Raw genomic sequence first — 16,565 nt, forward strand, 5'->3', positions numbered from 1 at the left:
GGCCCAGCCTCTGGGGCCAAGAGGGTCTCCTGACTCCGCCCACCACCAGCACTTAGCGCTCACACGTGGCCCATTCTGTCCACTTACCAGCTCACAGCCTGTCAGGCCGTTGACCTCTCTGGGCCTCGGCTCCTTCATCTGCAAGATGGGCTGATACTGCCCACATCCTGCACTTTCTCACCTCTTTCCTGTCACTGCCGGCTCCCTTCCTCCCTCCCCCATCTGTCTCAGTGACTTGGGCAGATGGAATTTGGCCCCAGGGATGTTGGCCATCGCCAAGTGAGCATTTTAATGAAAGTGACGTTTAGGGAGGTACTGGGGGGAGGTTGGGTCGTGGTGGGTGAGCGGCCCCCGGGGGCGTCCGTGTTGAAGTGGGACCCCGTGGGAGTTCCGTAGGCGTGTTTTGATTGACGCCTGGCCCCGGGCCAGGTGCCTGAATGTTCCAGAAAGTTCAGGGGTCCAGGTAGTAAGCAAAGCCAGTTCTGACTGGGCCCACGTGGCCGAGGCAGCCGGAGAGATCAGCCCAGTGGGCTGTGTGCAGGGGAGCAGGGAGGGGCAGGGCCGTGGGTTGAGGACAGAGGGGTCATGTCCACCCCCTCCTGTCCCCTCCCGAAGGCTCCCCCCATCATTGGGGTAAATGTTGCCTTCCCAGTGGAGGAGGACGCACAGCGCAAGGACTCACTCATTCCTGGACCGCCTTCGGTTCAGATTTCATTTCATGGATTTGGGACGGAATCCTAGAAAGACCGGACTGACCGGCCGTGGTGCATGGTGGTCCCACCTGTCCCCTGGGAGCTGTCCCACACCATTTTTCAGAGCCTTTTCCGCATTTCAGCCCTTTACTCTTCTTCTTTGTGGGGCCTCTGTCCACCTCCCTCACCAATGCGTCTTCTCAGTAGCCTTCGTGGATGCCGTGGGCCGATTGCTTATGTCCACCCAAAACTCATATGCTGAAGCCCTAACCCCAGGCCGGGACTGTATTTGGAGGGAATTTTGGTCAAATGAGGTCAGGAGGGTGGCGGCCTGACCCCATACGATGAGTGTCCCTGTGAGAAGTGATACCAGGGATCTCGCTCACAGCGGGAAGGTGGCCACAGCAAACCAGGAAAAGCATTCTCTCCAGACACCCCACCAGCACCTCCGTCTGCCTCCAGCCTCCGGAACTGGGAGCGAGGCCTCTCTGTTTCAAGCCGCCCGGTGGCAGGGGCTTTGTTCGGGACCTCTGTGTCCCCCATACAGCTCCCCGACTTTCCCGAGCCCACGCAAGGAGGACTAGTGGAAGGAGCCCAGACTCGAGGCTTGTTCAGACCTTCCTCCACCGCTGACGGGACTGGGTCCTGGCCTCAGTGTGCCCAGCCTTGGTAATGGGAGGGTGAAGAGAGAGGCAGGAGCTCAGGGCTCAGAGGCACAGCGAACAGTGTTCCTGCCCTCTGTCCCTGGCTGAAGACTGAGCTCCTTAAACAGCGCTCAGTGCCACTGCTGTCCCCGGGGACTGTCCTGGGAAACATGGTAGCACGAGCATCACACTCCAAACCCCGCGTCATGCCAGGAGTGGGCTTTTGCTCCTAAGCGCTGCACTGAGGCTCCCAACGTCGTGCAGCCAGGGGTGCAGTCCAAGCCTGGAATGGTCCGGGAGCCGATGGCGTGAGGCTCAACCACAGCACAGCGGCCCGGGGGGAGGACGAGGGCCCGGCTCCAGGTGGAGGCTGCTTGCCTCTGAGCAAGTGAGGACCGCAGAGTTCCGGAACTGCCCGGTCCACATTCAGAGCCTGTAGCCACACGTGGCTGTCCAAATTCAGATTGATTAACATCAGATCGAACCAAAACTTCACCGCACTAGCCTTGTTCCCAAAGGGCTCCATAGCCACGTGTGGCCAGTGGCTGTGGAGCTGGACGGTGTGGGCGCAGGACATTTGCACGGTCCCGGAAGCACTCCCAGACAGCCCTGGTTTAGGGTTTAGAAGATTCGTTTGGGCAGCGAGAGAGAATGCTGGGTCTGTCGTGGCAGCGGCTGGCCTGGTTCAGGCGTGCTCTCAGAGGGTCAGACCTGGCCATGTTTGCCATCCCTGAGGTCAGGTCTGCATCGTGGCCCTCTAGACAGAACAGGCAGTTGTGCGTGGTGTCCATTGCTGTGGTTGGGCCTTGCCTGGCCAGGCTGGTGGGAGTCAGTTCCATTGGGAAACCACCAGCCACACACAGACTTAGCTTTTCAGCTTCGCACCCAACACCACCTCCAGGAAGCCTTCCCTGCCCCAGAACCCTCCCTCCCAGCATCCACCATTTGTTCATCCCTGCTTCCTCCCTGCATCACCCGCCCCCTTATATAAACACATCATCCCCTCCGCCTCCCCGGCAGACAGCCCTGGGCCGTGGAACCGTGGTGGACAGGCCACGTGTTCCGACTTGGGGAGCCACAAGATACCAGCCCAGAGCACAGGGAGGCACAGGACGAGCCCAGGGCGACCCAGCTTGCAGGGAGGAGGTCTGGGGGATCGGAGCTCACACTCCTTCCTGACTCCCAACCGCAGGCCCTCCCAGGACGGTGACAGCGGCCCTGAGGTGTGACTGCCCAGACTCTGGGCTTGGGCACTACAGAGGTCCAGAGGGAGGCAGGCCCATTGGGGCAGCGAACGGCGGAAAGTCCCACTCAGGGTCCAGAGCTGGCCGGTTGGCACAGGCCACTCTGTTTTCTCCGGTTTACATTTTGCGTAGCCGACTCCCAACCCCTCCTCGGAGGCAGCCCCGGGGAGCTCTGAGGACCGCCCCCCAACCAGAGCTCCAGGTGCAGACCCCACGGCGGCCACTCCCAGGGCACCCATTGCCATCCGGGAAATTGACTCCCCTTAAACCCTAAACCCCAGACACTTGAGAACGGTTGGGGTTTGGGAAGGGAAAACGAGGTATTTGGAGGCCAGACGTGTTTTCTTTGGCCCACCCAGTGTGTTTTTAAAAAGTTATACCAGCGATGTTTAAACATTGAGAGAGCTCATGAAACTCTGGATTTCCGTCTTCCCTGGAAACACTGGGAGGATCTTGAGACCCAGGGCCCACGGGGTAACAGTTTCTCTGGCAGGGAGGGACCCTCCCCAACCCAAGGCAGCCTCCCCCGTGGCCCCTCACACGAGACCAGGTGCTGGGCCCGTTTGTCATCGGGTCATGCCCAGTGAGTTTCGTGGGTACAGAAAAATTGTGTCTCTGTTCTTCTCACCCAAAAGTGCAAGGAAGAAAAGCAGAGTGAGAGACCTCCCTGTGTCTTGGTGCAGGTGAAGACCGTCCCTGGGTGTCATAGGCAAAGCGTGGCTTACTCAGCCCCGGTTCTCCTCACCTGAGGATCTCAGCTACCTGCCCCAGCTGGCCTCCGAGTGTAATCTCTGTTCTAGACATTTCCAAGCTCTTCCTTGATCGAGGGCCTCCTCCCATCCTCTTTCCCACCCTGTTTGGTTTCCTGTCCCTGGAAGCCCTGCGGGTGCACCTGTGTTCAGCCCCCGACCTTGGGGGGGCTCGGGCAAATACCCCGGACTCTGTCAAGGCAGTGGGGACTGGCCACAGCTCCTCCTTGGGCTCCCGACCGTCCTTCAGGGCTCCCAGCTGGAGGGGCACGGGGGCTGGGAGTCTGCCTCAGTGCCTGTCCGACGTGGCCAAACTCACAGGTTTCCGTGTCCAGCACCTGCATCCCGGAATCCCCCAGGGTCCCCGCTTTGGACTGCGGCGAATGGAGCCTGAGCTCCCCCCGCCCCGAGAGAAGACGGGACCCAAGCAGGAGCAGAGAGGGGTGTGCAGAGATTGAACAGGGAGATTCTTGGGGAGATGCAGGAAGAAAATCTTAAAAAAAAAACACACACACACAAACCCGATCGGCTGCCACCCCCGCCCCTTCAACCCTGCCTGGTACATTTCAAAGCTTTTTTTTTTTTAATGGACTTGGGTGCACAGAATTCGATGACTCATCATCCTCGGTCCGTGACAGGCGAATGGGTCCTGCTTTTACTTTACCTTTGTTTGTTTGAAGAACAGCACCCCCACGGCGACCTGACACGGATGGTAGCTGCCGTCTACCCACGCTTATCTTCCCCTTGACTTCTGCAAACAGCGTGCTCCCCGGCATCTATCTGAAAAAGTGAGTCTGGCTGTGCGTCGCCTTCTGGGGCTTCCTTTTCGCCGCCCAGCGTCGTGTTCCAAAGCGTGGACGGGTGTAGACGGTTCAACCACACCACCATATAAACATGCATATCTTTTTGGCAGTAAAAAGAGCCACCAGCTGTATAAAGCGAAACAGATTGGTCTCAAAATACGTTGGACCAAGGGAGCCAGACCCAGAACGGTCCCCACAGTACGAGGTCACGGCGATCGGGCTCACGAAGCAGTCCGTCCCGTGCGGGTAGAAGCTGGGCCTGCCTCTCGGGGGTCCGAGGGGCTGACAGGAGGGGAGACACGACCCTGCAGTGATGGGAACGTTCGTGTGTCAACCGGCCTGCATGGACGCGGGGATACCCGTTTGTCACAGCTCATCCAACCACAGCCCTGAAATCTGTACGTTTCATTACAGTAAATTGTGCCGCAGTTTTGGAAGAGTTTGGGGTAAGAAAAAAAAAAAAGGTGTAGGAAATGATGATCCAAGCCCCGCTTTGATCTCATGAAAAGCATGTCTCGCCCAAAACGACGAGGGCCATTTGGAGCTGCTGCTTGGCTCAGGCTCCCGGACAGGGACATCGCCAAGGGGCTTTGCAGAATGTTTCCTTCTCATCAGCACATTACCTCCTCACTGCCTTCCCTCAAACCTGTGTCCGGGGGGATCCTGGAGGCCCACCCAGGGGCGTGAACCACGTGGCTGCCTCTAGGCAGACCACGTGGCCTGGCTGCTCAGTCGCGGCGTGAAGGAGACCCAGGGGGAACCCGAGCAAGAAAAGCAGCTTGTGTCCCCCCCCAAACTGCTCTTCTTTGGTGGGGACGTGCCAGCCATGTGGGGCATCACAGATCAGACGTCCGTGGCTCTGTGCGTTCCCGTAGCCCGGCCGCCCCTGGGGAGGCCAACACCCACGAAAGACCCGGCGTGCCCAAAGTGCCCCCACTTCACCCCTGGCAAAGTGTCCCCGTCGCCCATGACCCTCTCCTGCCCACTCCCTGTCCCGACCTCGCTTGTCTCTCTGTGATTCTGCCTGCTTTGAGTGCCCGGTCTGGGACAGTCCCAGGCCAACCAAGACGGTTGGTTTCCCTAGTCACCTCCTTGTTGGTGACACGGTCCAGGGGAATTTTGCACGCCCAGCAGAAACGCGCAGCCCTGCGAGGGGAGAGCAGAGGCTTCTTAGTTGGACGCTGCCCTGCAGGCAGGCTCTCCCTCTGGCTGGGCAGCTGACTGGGGGGGGAGGGCCTAAGCATCCCGCAAGGGAGGCTGGTGCCACCCCCCGCCCCAATCTCTCTGGTTTTCAGTTTGGGCCCTACAACTTCAGCTGTACCTTTTAGAGCCTGACAGCTAAGTCCAATGCATGCAGTGCCCAGCACCCCTGTTCCCGCTGTGGGAAGAGATGACGGTCCTACTGGACCTCGTCCCTGCCATTTTTGCAGCCGGAGCAAATGCCCGGGGGTCCCTGAAGGACAGAATTAAGGCCAGCTGGGTATCAGTTAAATGGAGACCACATTGATAGAACCTTCTAGAAATAAGCTACCCCAGGATGAAATGAATCGCCTCAAAAAGGAGTGAGCGTCCCCTGCCTAGGGGTATGCCAACGGGAGCTGGGTCTCCATCTCTCCAGAGTCCATTACTGAAAGGTGACACACAGTCAGCCCTCCAGCCCTGTTTTGTGCCCCCGCGGTGTTCCGCCTCCCTGTCTGGGGGATTTCGGGAGCGTCCCTGTTCTGTGGCTTCAGTGGGGAACCTGTTGTAAACTGTCCCACAAATTAAACCCTCCAACTCCCTTCCGTCTGCTCACTGACCGGACCTCACAGATGGGAGCCCTCGGAGCAGGTCTGCTAGACAAGTTTACCTGGAAATCTGGAAACGGAAAAAAAAAAAAAAAAAGAAATCTGGAAACGGGCCCTTCCTGGCGGCAACGCCCCCCCGCCCCCGCCCTGCCCCTTGCCTCCTGCTTGAGGTCCGTCGCCGGAACAGGGCTCCGACTGGCCAGGGCTTGCCAGGATGGCTGAGGGGAGGCCGGTGTGAGGGCCCCGCTCTGCTGGGTTAGGAATCCGAGAGTAAACAGATCGAGTTTCCAGTGACAGCTGGGCTTTTCCATAACAGGCGCCACAGCAGTGGAAAATGAGAATGTTCTCTGAGATGACTCAGCCTCCCGGCCCCCAGGTAGGGGCAGCCCCCGGCCTCAGCTCTGCCCTGGTGACCCGCTGTCGGCCAAGCCCCAGGGGATGGCAGCGGGTTTCCAGGCTCAAGGACTGTGGTGCACTTAACGGAGGGGCACGCTGTCAGGATGAGGTCACCTGCAGCCGTCTTGGCCGCCTGGCGGGTTGCGGTCCTCAGTTTCCCCATCTGTGAAATGGGATCAGCAGTTCCTCCCCCAGAGTGTGGGGGGGGGTGTGTGTGAAGGGAGACCAAGGCAGTGCAGGCAAAGAGGTGCACATTGGAAGCTTGGGAAGATAGCTTGGACCACGGCAGCTGGCACCCTGGGAGGGGCAGAATTGGCGGGACCCCCCCCTCCCCGAGAGCCACCTTCATCGGGGAGAGGAAGAGAAGAATTACAGAATTACAGAAAAGGAAAGAGGGGCGTCACTGTCAGAAGTTGGAGGCCGCGGGGTAGATTCCACGTCCAGGGGAAGGCCTTGGCCGCCCGGGTGGGGTCCAGCGATCAAGGGCAAGGACAGGAGGGTGGGAGAGAAGGGGGAGGGGGTCGTTGCTGAACTGAGCCGGATCCTTCCTAAGGCAGAGGCTGGCCAGTGACAATAGCGGGGGGGGGGGGGGGGGGTGACCCGCTGGGGGAGGGGAAGGAAGAAGGTGATGGCCTGGGGAGGAGATGGGGATGAGGGAGACTTTTTTTTAGGATGTTGGAAACTTAAGCCTGTTTGTAGTTAAGACCAGGAAGCCAAGAATGAGCTGGAGTCCCGAGAGGGAGGGAGGGAGGCGCTTGTGGGAATGGCGAGAGAAGCTTGCCCTGGGGCTGGTTTTCTCCGGCCAGAGACAGAGATAAGATGGGTGAGAAAACAGAGATGTTTTGAGAGGGGGCCCTCCCCAGCTGGCCTAAATCATAAGAAGCCAGGGGTATGGGGTCAGGGTGCAGAGCTGGGGGGAGAGGGAGGGCTGAGCCGATCCTACAGACAGGGCGGGAGGCGGGCCCTGGGGGGATTTCTGACTGGAGGTCACGGCTGAGTATGTTGGTGCTGGACAGAGGTCATCTGAGGTTGGGGTCCACCAAGGGGGCCGCCCAGGACACCCTGCCTCTGGACGAGCAGCGGATGGCACAGAATCCAAGTGGCTGCCAGAGAGGAAAGGCACTCGAGTGACCCAGGAGCTGGGGGCACTCAGAGTTGCCAGGTAACAGGGCAACCCCCCCAGCCTGTAACAGCCAAACCCTCTAGGGGCTGTGGTTTCCAGTTAATAGTGTCCTGGACTTGGCACGGGGGTGGGGGGCGGCACGGAGGACAAGGACGGATGGGTTTGGGTCCAGAAGGTTGATGATGGTTTTCGGCATCCCGACAGTAGGCTGGAAGGGTAGGTAGGAAGTTGTGTGTCTCTGTGTGTCCTCAGTGGCCGTGTTGAGGACCAGGGGACCTCGAATAAGCTTCTGGCTGTGTCAGAAGGAAACCAGGAGAACATCAGCCCAGAGCCCAGGCAGAAAGGGAGGGAGAAGAACTGGTGTGTTGTAGACGTGGGGCTTTCTACCCCCAAGGGGGTGCTGACCTCTCACCCTGGCCCCGGCGACCAGGGTGGGTTTGCCTCTCTCGATGAGTGGGGAGACAGGCTCAGGGGTCATGTAAATGTCTTTAGGCCACAGGGCTGTCGCCATAACTGGGACTCACACCCAGGACCCTGTCCCCGCAGAGCAGTGTTCTTGGGGGAACACAAGTGCGTGGAAGCCACAACACCGTCAGAGGGTCATAGCGGCTGGACTGTGGGGACCATGTCGGGATCAATCCGTGGAGCTGAAGGGAGCCCCCAGATTACTGACCAGCCAGGGCCACCTGGAATGACCTGGCTCGGGGGAAGTCATAGCCCTGGGATGGGTCCTGTCCACTCATCCTGCCTCTCCTGCCTGATTCTGTCCCCACTGCAGTGTCTCCTTGCCGTGGCTGGGGCCAGACGGTCACCTGGGTTTGACCAAGGGTCACACCCGTCCCATATTAACCCCCACCCTGGGTAACCCCATGTTCTTCATTCCCTTGCTTCCTTTTTTTTTTTTTTAAAGATTTTATCTATTTGACAGAGAGAGACACAGCGAGAGAAGAAACACAACCAGGGGGAGTGGGAGAGGGAGAAGCAGGCTCCCCGCTGAGCAGAGAGCCCGATGCGGGGCTCGATCCCAGGACCCCGGGATCATGACCTGAGTCGAAGGCTGATGCTTAGCGACTGAGCCCCCAGGCACCCCCCTCTGCTTCTTTGTTGTGTGTCTTGAGACTACATGGTCTTAAAGGTGTATTTTATTTTTTTTAAGAGCGGTTCCTCCTCTCTCTGCCGGAACAGATGCTGCTGTCCGTGGTGTCTGCGGACTGACTTTGCCGTCCACCATATCGTTGGGACTCACTCGTATTTTTGCAAGTCGCACTAGACCATTCATCCTGACGGCGGGTCCTTGTTTGTCCTCGTCCGCCTCCTTGCCCGGCGAGGGCCGTCTGGGTTCCCAGCCAGCTTTCTGTCCCCGAGAACAAGTGGTTATCAGTTCTCGTGTCCGCCGCTGCCGTGACACATGTAGGAGAGGGAGGATTCCTCCCAGGGCCTGTGTGAGGGCCACACCGGCCTCCCGGCTGTCCCCACCATAGACACTGCCCAGCCTAGTGGGCCCAAGGCTGTAACTTCCTACCCTAACTGAGCCTCAGGCTTCCTGCCGATGAAATGGGAATAATTAGTTGGGCTCCACGTCTGTTTGGTTAGTGCCGATGACGCACAGGCCGAGTCACCTCCTGTTCCGGCCGTGCGGGGGCGGTGGGGGGCGGGCGGGGAAGACTCGGCCCATCTCCCGGGAGCAGGTGTGTTGCTAAGCACAGTCAGATCTGGAAGTGAATTATCTTTGATGTTATCGTCACTGGGGAGGGATAGGCCAGGGCTTTGGCCTGCCCCGGGGTGCTGGGCCAGGCTCCTTGGCCCCCGTATGAGGCTGACCCTGCTCTCTTGAGAGGGTCGGGGTGGGGGCCATGGGAACGGAGAGATCGGAATCAGTCATTTTACACCAGAGAAGCCAAGGACCTTCCCCTGCCTGCGAGGCCCGAGCACTGCCTGGACAGGAATGCTGCTGGGAGGTCCGGTTCCGCCTGGGTCTCCAGGCCAGCTTCTGGGCTCGCCACTTTGCATGACCACACGAGCCCAGGCAAGACCTGAGCACGGCCCTGTGTGTTCAGCACCTCCTTACACCCACACTTCCCTGCCAAACCTCTTTCAGAGATAAGAGAGCTGTTCCGGCCTTGTCTGGGGTAGGTGGCAATGCCGAGATCCACACAGGGGCCCTTTCCATCTCCGACCCCTCAGGGAAGAAAGAGAACTACCAGTCAGTTCATAGCCTGCACTTGGCTCTGGGTTGGTGAAGCAAGAGGCTGAACTTCCCCAGACTGTGGCCCTACCCTGGCAGGGCCCTTCCTCCTCACCCCACCCACCTGGCTGCCCCAGGCCATTGGGACATGCATAAGGAGGCTTGTGGCTTTGGCCCTCTGTGCAGGACTAGGCCAACCTGTTGCCTCAAGTTCCCCACCTTCCCCAGGTCTCCATGGAGGGAAGAATGGAGGCGTCAGCGGGGACCAAGTTCAGAGTGACAACAACCTGCCCACTGACCTCATCTTTCCGAGGTGCTGAGTCTTGTTTCCTGGCCACCCACAGAGCCACGCCCACCACCTCCAGCCTGATCCAGGCCTCCGTCGGCTCTAGCCAGTGGCTCCCGGTCTTAGGGCCCCACCCACTCCTTACAGTGGCCACCAGGCGTCCTCCCTGCCCGGTGACCTGTCCCAGTGTTGCGGGTCACTGCTCCTGCCCTACCACTCAGCCACTCTGGCCTCTGTCACTCCTGGTGTGTGGCCGCTTCTGGGACAGCGGCTCGCCAGCTCCTCCTCCCCCAGGTCCTGTGACGACCTTGCCGGTACCTGCTCAATTTCCCTTTTTACTGTGACCACACGGACCTCCCAATTGACCATTGTCGCCGTGTGTCAGCGGCATCAAGCACAGTCGCGCCGAGTTTCCCTCCCGCCATCCCTCTCCGGAACTTTCCCGTCATCTCAGACGGCAGCTCTCCATCCATTCAGTGACCCCGGCCCGCCGGCCGCCTCCCCTCCCCAGCAGCTCCTGGCAGCCACGCCCTGCTCAGTCTGGGATCGCCGGCCCCATACCCCCAGCCCCTCTACCCTTTCTCCACTTTTCTGATTTGGTCTGCGGCACACACTGCTGTCTGTCGCACTGTCTTTTCTTTTCCACCCCAGCACGTCAACCCTGATGGTCCGATTCTTGGTGGTGTGTGAGTGATCTGTTTGTCGAATGACTGAATGATCTAGCCACTGAATTCAGCTCCTGCCTGGATCTGGGGGCTTCCCCCTTGTGCCCTACCCACCCCCTTTCTGCCATCCCTGTGTCACCCGAGAATTTGCGAGTACCACAGCCCACACGGTGATTGTCCTGGCTGCCCATGACCTAAGCAGATTTTTTTTTTTCCCATCTTAACAGAAGAAAAAACTTCCGCTTTTCGGGATGACCCTTCAAGTCATGGACACAACGCAGGGCTTTCTCTCTACCTAAAACTTGAAACAGCAGCCTCCGGTTGCCAAAGACCATAGAAATGAAATGTCAGGAACACAAGAGACCTAGCAGAGACCCAGGAGGAAGAGAGAAAAAGGCCACGGCCGGTGGAGGGATCCAAAGCCTGGACCAGCATGAGGCCGGCTCAGTGTCGCTCGCTGTGTTCTGTGCAAGGCTCCTGCACCATCGGCCGTGGCCAGGGGGCTGGCGCAGGAGGCGGCCAGAAGCAGGCTGGACCCTGGCTCCAAGCCCAGTGGGCTAGCCTTGGTGAGAAACGCTTCTGGCTTCCTAGGCTGAAATTCAAAACAGGCCCATGCGCATTCAGAGACACCCCCTGCCCAGTGGAACAAAAGACAGTGTGTCCACAGGTGCCTGGAACATGTGGGATGCCTGTTCTCAGTCCTGTGCGCAGGGCCCAGCCCAGTGCATGAAGACAGTGACTCCCCGCCGGGCCAGGCTGTCTTCCCAAAGCGTCTGCACCTGTTCTGTGATGAGCTGGCAGGTGACCTCAGCAGGGTCTGGCCGACACGGGGCCTCCTGACCCTGCAGGAAGCGGGCTCTGGTCCCAGACTGGTCTGGCTCCCGCCTGCCCTAGATTGAGGTCCTCAGCTCGGGACTCCGTATCCAGACCACCTTTGCGGATCCCTAACTACGTAAGGAGGTCTTTTGTGGTGTCTGGAAAACGAGGGGAAGGGAGCAGGGCACAGCCTGCCAGAACCCTCCACCAGCCAGCAGGTGAACGGGAAAGGTGAGGTGCCTGCCCATAGGGGTCCCCATCCCTGGCTGCCCCGATCTAGACAGTCTGCCAGCTCAGACACGCCAAATGTCTGTGAAGGTCCCTCGGCCTCTACATGGCGTGTCAGGGAGCGGGGGTAGGGGTGCTGGGGTCAGTCCCGGGGCTACAGAGCCCCTGGGATCTCGGGCTGAGCCTCTAACGTTATCACCCATCCATCATGCTGGCTCCCTGGTGGGGGCTGGGCCACAGGCTGGGTGGATGGAGGCTTTTCAGCCAGAGCTTGTGGCTTGGGGGATCAAGTGTCTAAGAGCCAGCACCACATGGAGGGGGTCTCCCCACAGAGACCCCATCCCGCCTGCAGCCCCTCAGAGAACCGTCAGCCCACCGCCCCTCCAGCTGGCCCACTGCTCTCTCTAGCTAGCTGGCTTTAGAGCTTCTCTTTCCCGGGAATACAGGCCGGCCTCCCGGTCAGCTCCCTCTGCCGTCCAAGAGTAAATAGCCAACCTGTTGTGTTGCATGCTAACTAGACTTACACCCGTCTTCGCTCATTGGTGTTCCTTTAACAACAACCCTGGGAAGTAGGGTTATCGTCCCCATTGTATACAGGAGGAGACCGAAGCACAGAGAGGGTAAGCAACTTACCTGAGGTCCCACAGCCATAAACAGCAGCACTCCTTCCATCCTGTGGAGCACGACAGCCACAGAGGAATAAAGATGGCGGCTGGACTCTTCCTCCAGGCCGAAGGGGATGCAGTCTGCAGTCCCCGGGCATGCTCTGTGTTGGCCATGAGGCTCTGAACAGACATAGGCTTCCTGGCATGGCCCGCCTACATCTCGTACCCCTGTTGTGTTCAACAGAGAGCAGCGATACACTGGCACACCTGGATGGGGGACTTGCATGATTCTCGGGGTGTGTCCTGAACCACAAGCTGCTGCTCCCCAGTCTCCCGCCTTCAGTGCTCAGAGCTGTAGAGTTTTATGATGGCTGCAGCAGAACCTACCGGGAGATGGTCATGGACTGTTGCATGGGTTGTGCACTGCTCAACTGAGAGCACTCTTCACAGAGACCATGCCATGAATGAGCCCTGCCCCCAGAGCTGTGATACACCACCTGCCCAGCTATCTGGACAGCAGATCTGTCTTGGGTTCTCATCTGAGCTGGTTTGGATTTTGCCTGCCCTTAAATGGTGTTTTCCAGACAGACTCCATGGTTCTAGGATCATCTTTCTGTGTCTTCCTGACCAGGCCCCTCAAGGGCACCCTGCTGTAGAGCTGGCGGGGTTCCACGCGGCCCACGCTAGAGCTGGATGGGAACCAGTCCACCTTGAACCTGGCCCTCACTATACAGAGGAATGAAGCAGCCCAGGGCTCACCACCCCCAGGTGCCAAGCTGGGACTAGTACGCAGGCCTTCACACTTTCCCAGGCCACTTTATTTTTCTTGTTGTTCCATCCCATTCCTGAGTACCATGAGGGCATCCAGAGGGCACCCTGCTCACCTCCTCCTCCTTGGGCTTCCTGACAGCACTGAGCAGAGGCTGGCTAATTGCTGGGTTTTGTCCTCTCTCCAGCTCCTCAGAGACAAAGTAGAGGGAGGCCACGAACTCCGGAGCCCCAAGCATCTGGAGTGTGGCTCTAGCCATGACTCATTGGAAGGTCAGGACGGGAGACTTCAGTGTCTCCCAGAGGAGGGCAGGTCAAGGCAGTGCCCCACAAAGGGCCAGCAGGGTTTGTCCAATCAGGGCTTCTCTGGCTTGGGGATACCTAGTGCACTTTTTTGCTCATTGGACAATGAGTGTTGATTCTCTTCCCAGCCTATGTCAGGGACTAGCTGTATGTACAGAGAATCCACAGTCCTTGCCAGAGAGAGTTCACCGTCTGCTGCGGAAAACGAGTATTATTTGTCATAGGTTGTGGAAAGCACCTAGGACCCTCATCATGCACAGTTGTTCAGACTGTACACTGCTCAACTCTTAAGGTCAGACTTCACATATGCCATGAGATGAGCGAGTTGTAACACACCACCAGCCCAGCTGTCCGCAGTGGCTCTAATGTCCTTCCGTAGACGTCGTGTAAGGCTGTAGACTGTCAAGGGAGGACCACAGCCCTGCGGTGGGAGGTGACGGAGATGGGGCAGCCGTTGCCAATCTGAAAAGGCTTTACCCCAATGAAGATGCTTGCTGGATCTTAGAGAATGAGCAGCCAGTCTCCAGCCGAAGAAGAGGGAAGGGTATGCCGGGCAGTGGAGAGACCATTTGTCAGCCTTTGGAGGCGTGAGACTGGGAGGCAGGCCAGGAGAAAGGGAATGGGGCGACGTAGGAGGCCTGCACGGTCTCCAAGGCAGGGGTTCACGTGGAGGGGAGTGGTAGGCAGAGGGGAAACCCGAGAGCAACACGGGGTCGGGGAGAAGGCTGGTGGGGCTAGCAACATGCAGCCAGGGGCCTGACTCCCTGAGTTTGACCACAGCCATCGTGGCTGGTCCTTCGGGCTGACCCGTCCTCCTCCTGGGTGCCTGCCCACCCCACCAGGCACATGTTTGGAGATGGATATCCAACAGCAGGGCCTCGGGCACTCGACCCCGGGAGACGGGTCACGTCAACAACATGTTTATATCCCATTTACAGAGGCCGATGCTGCCTTCTGCTGGGGTTTCTGCCTTCTGGGATAGTTTATAGGGTCTATTTCTGGAACATCCCTCACAGCTAAGAGGACATGGCAGGGGGCGGGGGGGGGGGGCAAGTCCCATCTCTGTTTGCTGTCACAGATAGCTGGGTGGCCACTCCCCATACCCAGCGAGTACCCGTTCGTGGCAGTCTGGTGACCGGTGCAGGGTGGGGGGGACACACTTCCCAAGGCTCTTTCTCAGCGCACAGGGGTCCCCAAGAAGGAGCCAGCCCAGACCAGTGATTGCCACTTTCCGAGGTTATGATAATTTGCCGTTGTCCCCGAGCAGTTACAGATTTCATGTGTGCGGGCAGTTTGCAAATTGGGTGTGGGACACACAGGGACAGAGATATGATTTGAAACGGAGGAGCCAGAGGGAGATTGAAGCGTGTGTGGGTCTGGCTGAGCAGAGCGTCTGGGGAGGAGCTCGCCACCTCGCTGATGACTCCGCTCTAGACGTTTCTTTGAGGTCAGGTGCACTGATGGGGCGCCTGGGGGCTCGGTTGGTTGAGCGTCTGCCTTCAGCTCAGGTCGTGATCCCCGGGGTCTGGGATTGAGCCTCACATCGGGCTCCCTGCTCATCGGCAAGCCTGTTTCTCTCCCTCCCCCTCTGTTGAATAAATAAATAAAATATTTTTTAAAATAGGGGCGCCTGGGTGGCTCAGTGGGTTAAGCCTCTGCCTTCAGCTCAGGTCATGATCTCGGGTCCTGGGATCGAGCCCCGCATCAGGCTCTCTGCTCAGCAAGGAGCCTGCTTCCCGCTCTCTCTCTGCCTGCCTCTCTGCCTACTTGTGATCTCTGTCTGTCAAATAAATAAAATCTTTTAAAAAATAAATAAATTTTAAAAATTAAGGCACATTGGGGGATAATTTACATACAGTAAAAGTCACCCCTCTTAGGGCATGATTCTTGGAGTTTGGACACACTTATGTGCTCTTAAAACCTCTGCCGTAACCAAGACACCAAGCATGACTGTCACCCCAGAAGTTCCCCGATGCCCTCCTAAAGTGAACCCCAACCAGCCCCTAGCACCCGTGACTCCCTTCTCTGTCCCTAGCCTTGCACCTCTCCCAGAACGTCCTAGGGATGGAATCAGGGGACGTGTCTGGTTTGAGTCTGGCTTTAACTTCGGCAAAACGCACTTGGGATCCATCCGTGTAACTGCGTGAACCGGTAATTCATCCCGTTGGGTTGCTGACCGGTGTCCGTGGGGCCGATGGGCCTCCGGGTCTCCGGGTGAATGGCCGACACTGGGCGTGTTCCCAGTTTGGGGCAAGCACAAAGAAAGGCCGTAAACACCTGCATGCGGGTCTCCTGTGGTCCTGGGTGTCCAGTTCTCCCGTGGTCCCCCAAGCGCGGGGTTGTGAGTCACTGGGTCTGTGTGTTTCCCTTGAGGAGAAACTGCCGCCTCCTCCGAGGGGCTGTGCCTTTTTGCGTTCCTCTCCGTTCCAGGTGTTCCCGTCCCTTGTGAAAATTTCAAGGATAAAGCACACAGGGCGCCGGGGAGGTTGTGTGGCTGGGCTCTGGTGCTGCAGGGCCCTGACCAGAGGTGGGCCAGCCCCACCCCCCTCCACCCCCTGCCCTACAGCCCTGCATCCCTGACATCAGGAGTGTCTTCCCTTTGAATCTTTGTAGAAGTACCGTTTGGACCCTTGCTGGGGTTCCTGGTTGGTCCTCTTTCTGGTAGGGCTTCCCGTGATGGATGTGTTTTACACGTTGGGCACGGGGACCGCGCTGGGCCTCGCGCTCAAGACCCTGAGTGATGCCAGTTAAATGACCACAGGCTGTTTCCTGCTCGCCGCTGTTCGTGCTGCGCACCGTCTCTCCCTGCAAATGTTCTGGGGGCCGTTCTAGCTGGAGGAGGGACAGGGAGACAGGCAGTGAGGGGCCGTGACTCCCCCCCAACCTGGCCACAGAAAGCCACCTAGCCCCGTGTGTCTGCCAGGGCACTAAGAATGGACTTGGGGACGAGATACAGAGGGACAGAGTGAGTGGCAGCCCCGGCCTTGGGAAACCGATGGTCTTGTTTGGGGCAGAAAGGACAACGTACACATACACTCCAGGCTAAGCCAGCATCACCAGAGTTGCGGGGGACGATCCGGGGATCCGTGCCGCCGCCCCCCACCCCAGCCGCACAGGTGGCCACACCCCGTTCTTGGGCACGGAAGAGAAGTACCCTAAAGGCTGGGCTGTTGGTCGGGTGACTTGACTTAGGTCTTAAATGACCATGGGGACTCTCGAGTTGGTGAGGAGAAGGCTGGGACCCATGGGTGTGGGGGGCCCGGGGAGGGCA

General features: G+C 58.7%; 1 protein-coding gene across 1 annotated transcript in view; it reads left to right on the forward strand.

Annotated features, from left to right (window-relative positions):
- The window catches only part of CASTOR2 (cytosolic arginine sensor for mTORC1 subunit 2), a 51,219-nt gene that overhangs the window by 15,602 nt on the left and 19,052 nt on the right, over positions 1 to 16,565 (forward strand). The gene's annotated exons all lie outside the window — the stretch shown is intronic.

This window comes from Meles meles, chromosome 21 (genome assembly GCF_922984935.1).
Source record: "Meles meles chromosome 21, mMelMel3.1 paternal haplotype, whole genome shotgun sequence".
Taxonomy (NCBI): Eukaryota; Metazoa; Chordata; class Mammalia; order Carnivora; family Mustelidae; genus Meles; species Meles meles.